The following is an 8,999-nucleotide window of genomic DNA, read 5'->3' as shown; positions in this document are numbered from 1 at the left end:
CTCGCTCATTCACGCACATTCACGCAAGGTCCACCTGCCCAGCCAGCCTTCACGTGTCGGGCGCTGTGGGCTGGACGGGCGGGGTCTGGAGTCCCGTGCTGTCTGGCCGGCCCCGTTTTCCTTCTCCGGCAGCCTCCACGCTCTTTGTGGCTGTCAAGCTGTCTTACGAAGCTGCAATTCTGGTTTTAGAAGCCCTGAGACGGCGTTTCTGAAAGCTGCCAGGTGAGACCAAGCTCCTGGTGCTCGGGCCATGCTCTTGAGTGGCCAGAGTCTAGGTGGGTGCTGTCCAGCAGGTACGTTAGGGCCAGATGAAAGACAGGCACAGTTAATTTGAATTTCAGATAAACAACGAATTGTTTTAGTTTAAGAGTGCCCGTTTACCATGCGGAGGACCTGGGTTCCATCCCCGGAGCCTCCTGGTAAAAAAGATGATGAAGCAACCCGATTAAAAAAAAAGTCCCAAATATTGCATGAGACGTATTTACTAAATATACGAAAATAATTATTTGTGTTTATCTGAAAGTTAGATTTAACCAGGCATCCTGTATTTTTATTTGCTAAATTTGGCAAACCTACATATGATCTGAGCCACAAACTTAATTTTAAATAATTATTTGTGTTTATCTGAAAGTCAGATTTAACTGGGCATTCTTTATTTTTATTTACTAAATCTGGCAATCCTGCCTATGATCTGAGCCACAAATATAATTTAAAATTTTCTGGTAGCTGCATTTTAAAAAGTAAAAGGAAACATCCAAATCAATTTACTTAACGTGCTTCATTTAGCCCAATATATCCAAAACACTATTGCCATATATAATTAATATAGAATTTTTAATGTGATGCTTTACTTTTTTTGGGTGCTCAGTCTTGGAATTCCTATATGTATCTACACTAGTAGCTCCTGCACCGGACAACTCAGTTCTAGCTTGTCCCCAGACACTCTGATTTTATTGACTTGTGACGTGGGTATTTTTTAAAAGTTCCCAAGTGCTTCTGGGGCCCCCGGTTGCCCCCCACGGCCCTGGGCGGGCGCCCGGTCACGATCTCCCGGCAGTGGGCGGCAGCTGCCACCCGAGGGCGCCAGCCCCTCGGAACGCGGGCGCCTCGGGGCGCGTCGGGTCTGCTCGTTGCGCAGCTCCGGCCCCGCCGGGCGAACGCACAGGCGCGGCGCGGAGCACCTGCTCTCCCCGCTCGCGTGCCCCGCCACCGCTTCCCCCGCATCCCGGCCACTCCTGCTGATTTCTCTGTCGCGGTGCTCCGTGATTATGCCTTTTTCCTGCAGCACCTTGGACCCCTCACCCAGCGCCGTCCACCCCCTGCCGTCGCGTGGTAGGTGGAGACTGGGGGCCTAGGCTGGACTCTCAGCTAGGGCGCTTCCCAGCCGGGGGGCTTCGGTGCACCCCAGAACTGCGGCCAGCGTCCTCGCGCGGTGGAGAAAAGGCCCATCTCACGACCGCGGAGGAAGCGCGCACGTGGTAACGCGCAGAGCGAGGCCAGCGAGGAAGAGGGTGCTCGTGGCCCCCCGCGGGACGGGCTGGAGGCGGCGCGCTGCCGCGCACAGCAGCTGCCAAGCTTGGGCGCAGCGCGGGCCCCCAAGGAACTTGTGGGTAGATCCCCTTTCCTCATCCTCTCCCCAGAGATTCTGGTTCTGCAGAGATCAGAGCACTGGGGGAGGCCAGGGATGAGGCATGATTTTTTAAAATTCCAGGTAATTGTGAACACCTGCTTGATGCCGCTCTGCGGGCTCTTGTGTGGGAACCGTTGACAGGCGGGGAGAGCTTTGGAACCAGCCGCCTGGGTTCAGCTTCTTGCTTTGCGGTTTACTCAGCCATCTGAGCCCGGGTTATGCGCTTCGTTAAAGGAGACCCACGGCCCAGGCTGCCCAGGAGGGGGTGACGTATAGGAAGCAGCTGGCAGGTGAGGGCCGCGCAGCCGTGGCCCCTCCTGTGGCGCGCCCCCCCCTCTGGTCCCCTTGCCGTGCCTTGCACAGGACGTCCTTTCCACCTTCCGAGCTGTGCATCCCGTTTCCACCGCTGCCCAGAGCTGGGCTGCTGATTGAGCAGCTGCACCTGCCTCACACGGCTTCAGGTTGGCTTCTGTCTTTGGTGTCCTGCTCCACTCCTGGTTTCTCATTCAGTCTCTTTGACTGAGCAAACAGTTTGCACTGAATGGGTTCCCTTTACTGTCCCCTCACCCCTCCTCCGACCCTACCCCTCTCCCAATCCCTAGGAAGCCCACCTGACTGGCAGGCTTTAGTGGGGGCGCAGTGTGGAAGCGGTGAGGGTGGTGGTGGGGGGAGTGGTACCGTAGGCAAGAGGGGGAAAGTTCTGTGAGAGCCAAGAAGACAGCCCGCCCTCCTTTGAATTGGACTGAGTTGTACAGTAAAGCATCTCAATTGTACAGTAAAACATCTCAAAAACAAAGCTAAGGGACGCGGATGTGGCTCAAGCAGGTGGGCACTCCCTACCAAATGGGAGGTCGGGGTTAGGTTCCTGGTGCCTCTTAAAGAAGACGAGCAAGACAGGGAAATGATGTGGCAGGCTGGCATGGTGAGCTGATGCAGCAAGATGACGCAACAAGATGACACAGCAAGGAGACACAACAAGGAAACGCAATGAGAGAACAACAAGCAGGGAAGGATATGGCTTAAGCAATTGGGCGCCTCCCTCCCACATGGGAGGCCCTGGGTTTGGTTCCCAGTGCCTCCTAAAAAGAAGATGAGCAGACAGAGAGAACACACAATGAACAGACAAAAAGAGCAGACAGGGAGCGTAAAACAACAGCAGGGGGTGGGGAAGGGATGGACATGGGGTGGGGAGAAATAAAATAAATCTTAAAAAAAATTCAAAGCTGAAAGACAAATGACAAACTGGGGGAAAACAGGCTAAGGGTAAATATCTCAATGCATCTCACATATAATTATTAAGTCAGGTTTGGAGTTTTGATTAATATATGGACCAACCATTCTGACTTTGAAATGAGACTGTAATTGTAACTTAAAATGACTGTAGGATTGTCTAGATTCTCTCAAGAATGAGCTAAAAATTCATGGGCTTCCTGAAGTTTTCATCTAGGAGCAGAGGAAGCTTGTACCCACTGATCACATTTTGAAGAGAGTAAAGAGCCTTAAAGGGGAGTGGGTGTAGCTCAATGGTTGAGCGCCTCATGTACAAGATCCCGGGTTCAATCCCTGGTACCATAAAAAAAAAAAAGACCCTACAAAAATTGCATTTTAAAATGTCAGCAGCAGTGCCTATTCAATGTTCTGGTCACACCCCACATTCCATAACCTCTTTATTTTTTTACTTAATAGATCATGGAATAATTTTTTTGCCATTACATTAAAATTTACTGCAATCTTTTGAAAGGCTCCATACTATTCCACTATGTGGTTATGTCATAATTTATTTAATCACTATTGTATTAATATAAGCTTAAGTGGCCCCAATTTTTAATGATAAAGAATAATGATATTTTTGTCTTAGAGCATTAACCTTTCCTACTTATTTCATTATTTCTTTAGGATAAATTCCCAGAAGTGCAATATCTGATATAAACAAAAAAGATGCGTGTTTAAAATTTTGATCTTATTATCCTCTCAAAAAGTTAGATCAACTTGTACTCTTGCTAATAAACTGTGTGCAAGTTTTAAATGACAATTTTCCATACCCTTGAAAACAGGATTATCAATAATTTTATTATTTTTGAAAAAGAATAAGGAGAAGAGATGTTCCATTTTAACTTGCAGTAACTTTGGTTATTATCCACCAGTAACATCTTTTTATTTGTCTGTTATTTGTAAACACTTTGATTTCTTCTTTTTTGATTTCATGTTCATGTTGGTGGGCAAGTTTTAGTCATATTAATAATTCTATTACGAGGTATCTTGTAATATCTTCTTTTAGCAAAATTAACGCCAAATTGGTGGCCAGAGGTCTATAACCCCCAATTATGTATAAGATTAATGCCTCCAATTACAGTTTTACATTAGAGCGCTATTCACATATTTATCTTCTGTGTAACTCAAGGTTTTATGGTGTTTCTGTTTTTTTTCAGAAGGGTGTGAGAGAAGCAGAAGTAAATTTATCAACATGGCCTTTGGGCTGCGACCATCAAGCTACGCCTACCCACTCAAGTATTCGAAAAGCCAGGCAGGCCAGATGGCTCTGAAACAATCTTTGGAGATTTTTATAAAGAACACAAAGGGATTAAAAAAAAAAAAAGAGGAAGAACTCATTCTTTTACTATGCAGGTAGCTTAACTATATATATGATTATATATGTGCAGATGGAGTCTGATCAATTTCAATGTCCTCTTCACCAAGGAGCAGGTAGAAACTCTGCCCGCCATGGTTAATAGATCGGCCCATTCGCAGCAGCAGGTTTCTAGGGACCCTCTTTTGTGTGTCTCAGCGGTTTTTGTGGTGGCCGGGACGTCCTTAGACTAAGCCCACCTTTTGCTTTGGGCAGACATTTCCTACTCTTTCCCTCGGGCTTCAGGTTAGGGGCCCAGCTCTTATGAGAGAGTAAAGTTCAGGGCTTTTGCTGCCTTCTGGAGTGTTTTGCAAAATGCAGTGAAGGAGCTGAATCAGTCAAGGGCAAGCTGAAGACAACTCTGCTTTCCCAGAGTCCACTCAATCTCTGTCTTGGGATAGCTCTTTCTCCGCCCTGGTTTGACACCCCAAGTGGGCCCCATAGCTTTCCAGTCATTCTAGTTAGCAAAAAGTCCACAAGTCATAGTAACCAAAAAAATCACATTTCTGTAAATAATATTTCCGTCAACCCGAGACAGCTCCCTCTTATGTCTGTTTGTTGTCTGCTTACTGTGTTTGCTTGTTGTATCTGCTCGTTGTCTTAAGGAGGCACCAGGGTCTGAAATGGGTACCTCCCATATGGGAGGCAGGTGCCCAACTGCTTGAGACACACCAGCTTCCTGCTCATTGTGTCTGCTCATTTGTCAGCTTGTTGTATCAGCTCATCTTTTTAGGCAACACCAGGTACTGAAACTGGGACCTCCCATGTGAGCGGCAGGTACCCAACTGCTTGAGCCACATCCATAGTCCACAAAATTATTTTTGAGTATAATCATAAAGTGAAACAAATAGTAATAATGACTAAAAAAGAAATGTGGACAGTGAAAATTTTTCTTTAAACTTTGTATATATAATCATGCCAGTAAACAATAAATAAATAAAAGTAAAATAAATCTTACAATATAGAAACGGAGAAAAGAAACACTTTAACATTTTCTTTCTACACACACACACACATTTATATATTAGTTTTTATTTTGAGATACTTTCAAATTTATAGGCAAGTTATAAAAATAATACATTTAGAGTTCTCCCATATAGAGAACTCTAAAATATTCCTACCCATTCATCCCCAGATGCCCAGATTCATTAATTTTAACATTTTGCCACATTTGCCAGATCATTCTCTCTTTCTCTCCACTTTCTTAACATGTGAGTGGCTTTCCCTCCCCCTTGCATCTCGGCACTGGTCTTCTTCCTGTGTGGTGCATTTCTGTTGCCTAGATGGGAGGAGAAATTTAAAAATTTTATGTTCGAGAAAAAAATCGCTTCCTGAAAGGGATCCACCTGAACACGGATCCCCCACTGAGCACAGATGTGTAGCCACGTTCTCCAGGCTCTACGGAAGGCAGGGGATGTGCCACGTTCAAAGTCTAATGGCCCCCCCTGGGCCCCGCCTTTCATTCAGGGGCATTCCACACCCTCCTCGTTGGCAATTCCTGGCCCGAGGCTGCCCTAGGGAGCTAAACTAGCAGGCGGGCCATTGATTCTAAGTGTCTTAGCTCTGGAAAGCAAGGATCTGAATATCTGCCACGGAGAGCAGGAGGCCTGTGTTTGCGGAAGAGGGCTTCTCCCGTGGCGCAAAGGAAAGTCTTCTGAACGGTGACATCCAGTGTGGCTTTGCACCCGCCAGCTGGAGAGGAGGCGTCTTCCATCGGGAGGTCTCTTTGGGGGGGTTTCGGCTTGCGATGACCTCAGAGGTCCTCAGGGGGAGGCACAATCGGCATGGCCCCTCACGGCGCCCGCCAACTCTCTGAAGCCTCCCGGGGATGTGGCGCTCCTGCCACCAAGGCGCTGCAGCAGTGGAAGGAGGTTCTCTCCCCGAGCTCCGGGGTCTGTTTATCTTCAAGCTAATGCCACGCTTGGTGCTTCCTTTTGCCAAGCTTCCTACCCAGGCCTCCGATTCCTTCCAGCCTCATAACAGAGTGGTTCAAGGACATGGAAAACCCGTCCTTCCCTCCCAGCGCAGGGAGGAGGGCTGCTGGGCGCAGAGCCCCTGGACTCAAGGACGTGGTCTCCTTTCAAAGGCGTCGTGCTGACCTCTCGCAGGTCCTGCTGAAGCCGGGACCCGGCCGGGGCCCTGGGCCCTTTGTCCCGGGGGCCGGCGGGTGGGAGGCTGTGGGCACGGGGCTGGGCGGCCCGGTGATGCCCTTCCCGACACCAGGGAGCATTGACGAAGTGCTCCCATTTATTGGCTGAGCGACTGCATCAGTCATTCATTCACAGGCACAAGGTCTAAATTGCAGAACCAATTAACAGCACTAATAGCCCTTGCCTGAATTAATCTTGGAGACAAAAGGGAGGAGAAGTGGAAGTGCTATTAGCAAATCAAGCTGTACCATCCCTGCTTTATGGAGGAAATCTCAGTGTCTGTATGTGGCTATTGTGCACTGACTGCAATTACAGCCCTCATTTAAAAATGATTAAGTGGTTATAATTATTTTTCAATTAAAACTTATATCTCCCATTTAGGCAACATCTCAGACTTCAATTAAACTTCTTTTTAAAAGTGCCACTGAACCAAAAGATTCCTGCTTCCTCTTTTACCAGCAAGCCCGAACCTCAGCCCAGAGAGGGATTTTGATTTCCAGCCTTCAGAATTAGTCCTATTGAATTTGGATATTGTGATAAGAGTTAACAAGCAAGACAAAAATCTGCAGTGGTGAGGTGCCTCTGCACCACGGGAGCAGCAGGGACTTCCAGGTGTTTCCTGGAGAAGCCTGAAAAATTCACGGCTACTGAGAAGAGACGAATGTCCTTGCCTTGGGAAGCTCGTGGCAGTGGACGCGCCGCTGCTCGAGGCTCAGTATTTACAGCAGCCACTCTCAGTTGTGCTGTTTTAGCAGTAAGGTGTGAATTATTGAGCAATTTAATTTGTTTAAAAATTAGAGCATCTTCAGGGTTTTCCTCTCAAAATCTGCATTATTAGCCTTTTTTTTTCTTTTAGGCGGTGCCAAGGATTGAACTTGGGACCTCGTACGTGGAAAGCAGGCACCCAACAGCACCAACTTACACCTGTTCCCGTTATTTGCCTGTGATGTGCTTTCTAGAGGAGGAGAGAAAGGAACTGGTAGGGAGTTACCCTTGAACCATGACCTGGTTTATCTTCCCGGTCACGTGTCTGGGTGGGAAAAAGAGTGGAGCACCTCTGGGGTCTCGAGGGTCCCGTCAGGACTGGTGCGGAACCCTGCTCAACTTCAGGGAGGACCCCTGCAAGTCGCGGCCGCAGCAGGGCAGCCTCGGGTGCTAGCTGTGTTCCTCACACAGGCCCGCCTTGGGCTCCCATTTAACTCGTCCTGCTGAGTTAATAACCTCGGGTTTATGCTGTGCCATTGAAGGTGCCTACCACATGTTACAAATCTAAAAATCATTCAGATAAAAGAAGTCGTTTGTCATTCCTGCTCCGAAGTCACAAAGGCCTGGTTTCTCTGGCTGAAGTATGGCTCTGGTGAGGAAAACACGTCTCACAACGCGGAAGGCAATGCAGGAATGAAATCTTGTACCTGCACCGTGGACCAGACCCTGCCCTGGAAACGCAGACACAACTTATGGACCCATGCCCCCAAATACACGAGGAAACGCTGGCCAGACTGAAAGAAGTAGATGTCTCTACAATAATCGTTGTAGACGTCAACAGGCCACTTACATCAATAGGTAGAACAACTAGACAGAAGATCAACAGGGAAACAGAGAACTTGGACAATATGGGAACAAGCTGGACCCAGCAGATAAATACAGGACATTGCACCCCAGATCAGCAGGTTACACATTCTTCTCAAGAGCTCGTAGATCTTTCTCCAGGATGGACCACATGTTAGGGCACAATGCAGCTCTCAATGAATTTAAGATTGAAATTATACAAAGCACCTCCTCTGATATAATGGAATGAAGCTAGAAATCAATAACAGGCGGGAAAGGGGAAAATTTGCAAATATACGGGGGCTAAACAACACACTCCTAAACAAGCAGTGGGTCAAAGAAGAAATTGTAAGAGAAACTAGTAGATATCTCAAGCTGAGTGAAAACGAGGACACAACTTAGCAAAACTTATGGGATACCAGGGAGTGGATGCAGCTCAGTGGTTGAATGCCTGCCTCCCACGTACGAGGTCCTGGGTTCAATCCCCAGTACCTCCTTAAAAAACAAAAAACAAAAAGCAAAAGACAAAAACCCTCAAGCTTATGGGATACAGCAAAGGCACTGCTGAGAGGGAAATGTAGAGCCCTAAATGCCTATATTGAAAAAGAAGAAAGAGCAAAAATCAAAGATCTAACTGAACAACTGGAGAAATTAGAAGAAGAATAGCAAACCAATCCCAAAGCAAGTAGAAAGAAAGAAATAACAAAGATTAGGGCAGAAATAAATGAAATTGAGAACAATTAAAAAAAAACAATGGAGATGATCAACAAAACCAAAAGCTGGTTCTTTGAGAAAACAAAATCAATAAACCCTTAGCAAGACTAACAAAGGAAAAAGGAGAGAAGATGCAAATAAAAACTCATGGCCCCTTCCATTTAGGACAAGATGAACCCCAATATAATTTTCTTCTTTAAAAAATTGAGCAACACGTATCATCTGAGAATGTTTCTATCTCCAAATTACCTTAATGTTCATGTTTATAGAATAATATGCTAATTGTAGGAGAATAAAAAATTAGGAAAGTGATCTTATGCAAAAAATCAAA

At 46.7% G+C, this 8,999-nt stretch overlaps 1 long non-coding RNA gene across 1 annotated transcript; it reads left to right on the top strand.

Annotated features, from left to right (window-relative positions):
- The first annotated feature begins 1,137 nt into the window (after positions 1-1,137).
- LOC131278331 (uncharacterized) lies at positions 1,138-8,567 on the top strand. The gene is made up of 2 exons (XR_009185673.1): positions 1,138-1,332; positions 4,060-8,567. It is a non-coding gene; the product is annotated as an uncharacterized lncRNA (long non-coding RNA).
- The last annotated feature ends 432 nt before the right edge of the window (positions 8,568-8,999 follow it).

Source organism: Dasypus novemcinctus, chromosome 4 (genome assembly GCF_030445035.2).
Source record: "Dasypus novemcinctus isolate mDasNov1 chromosome 4, mDasNov1.1.hap2, whole genome shotgun sequence".
NCBI classification, from domain to species: Eukaryota; Metazoa; Chordata; class Mammalia; order Cingulata; family Dasypodidae; genus Dasypus; species Dasypus novemcinctus.
Note: the sequence above shows the minus strand (reverse complement) of the source record. Positions and strands in the feature narration are given on the sequence as shown.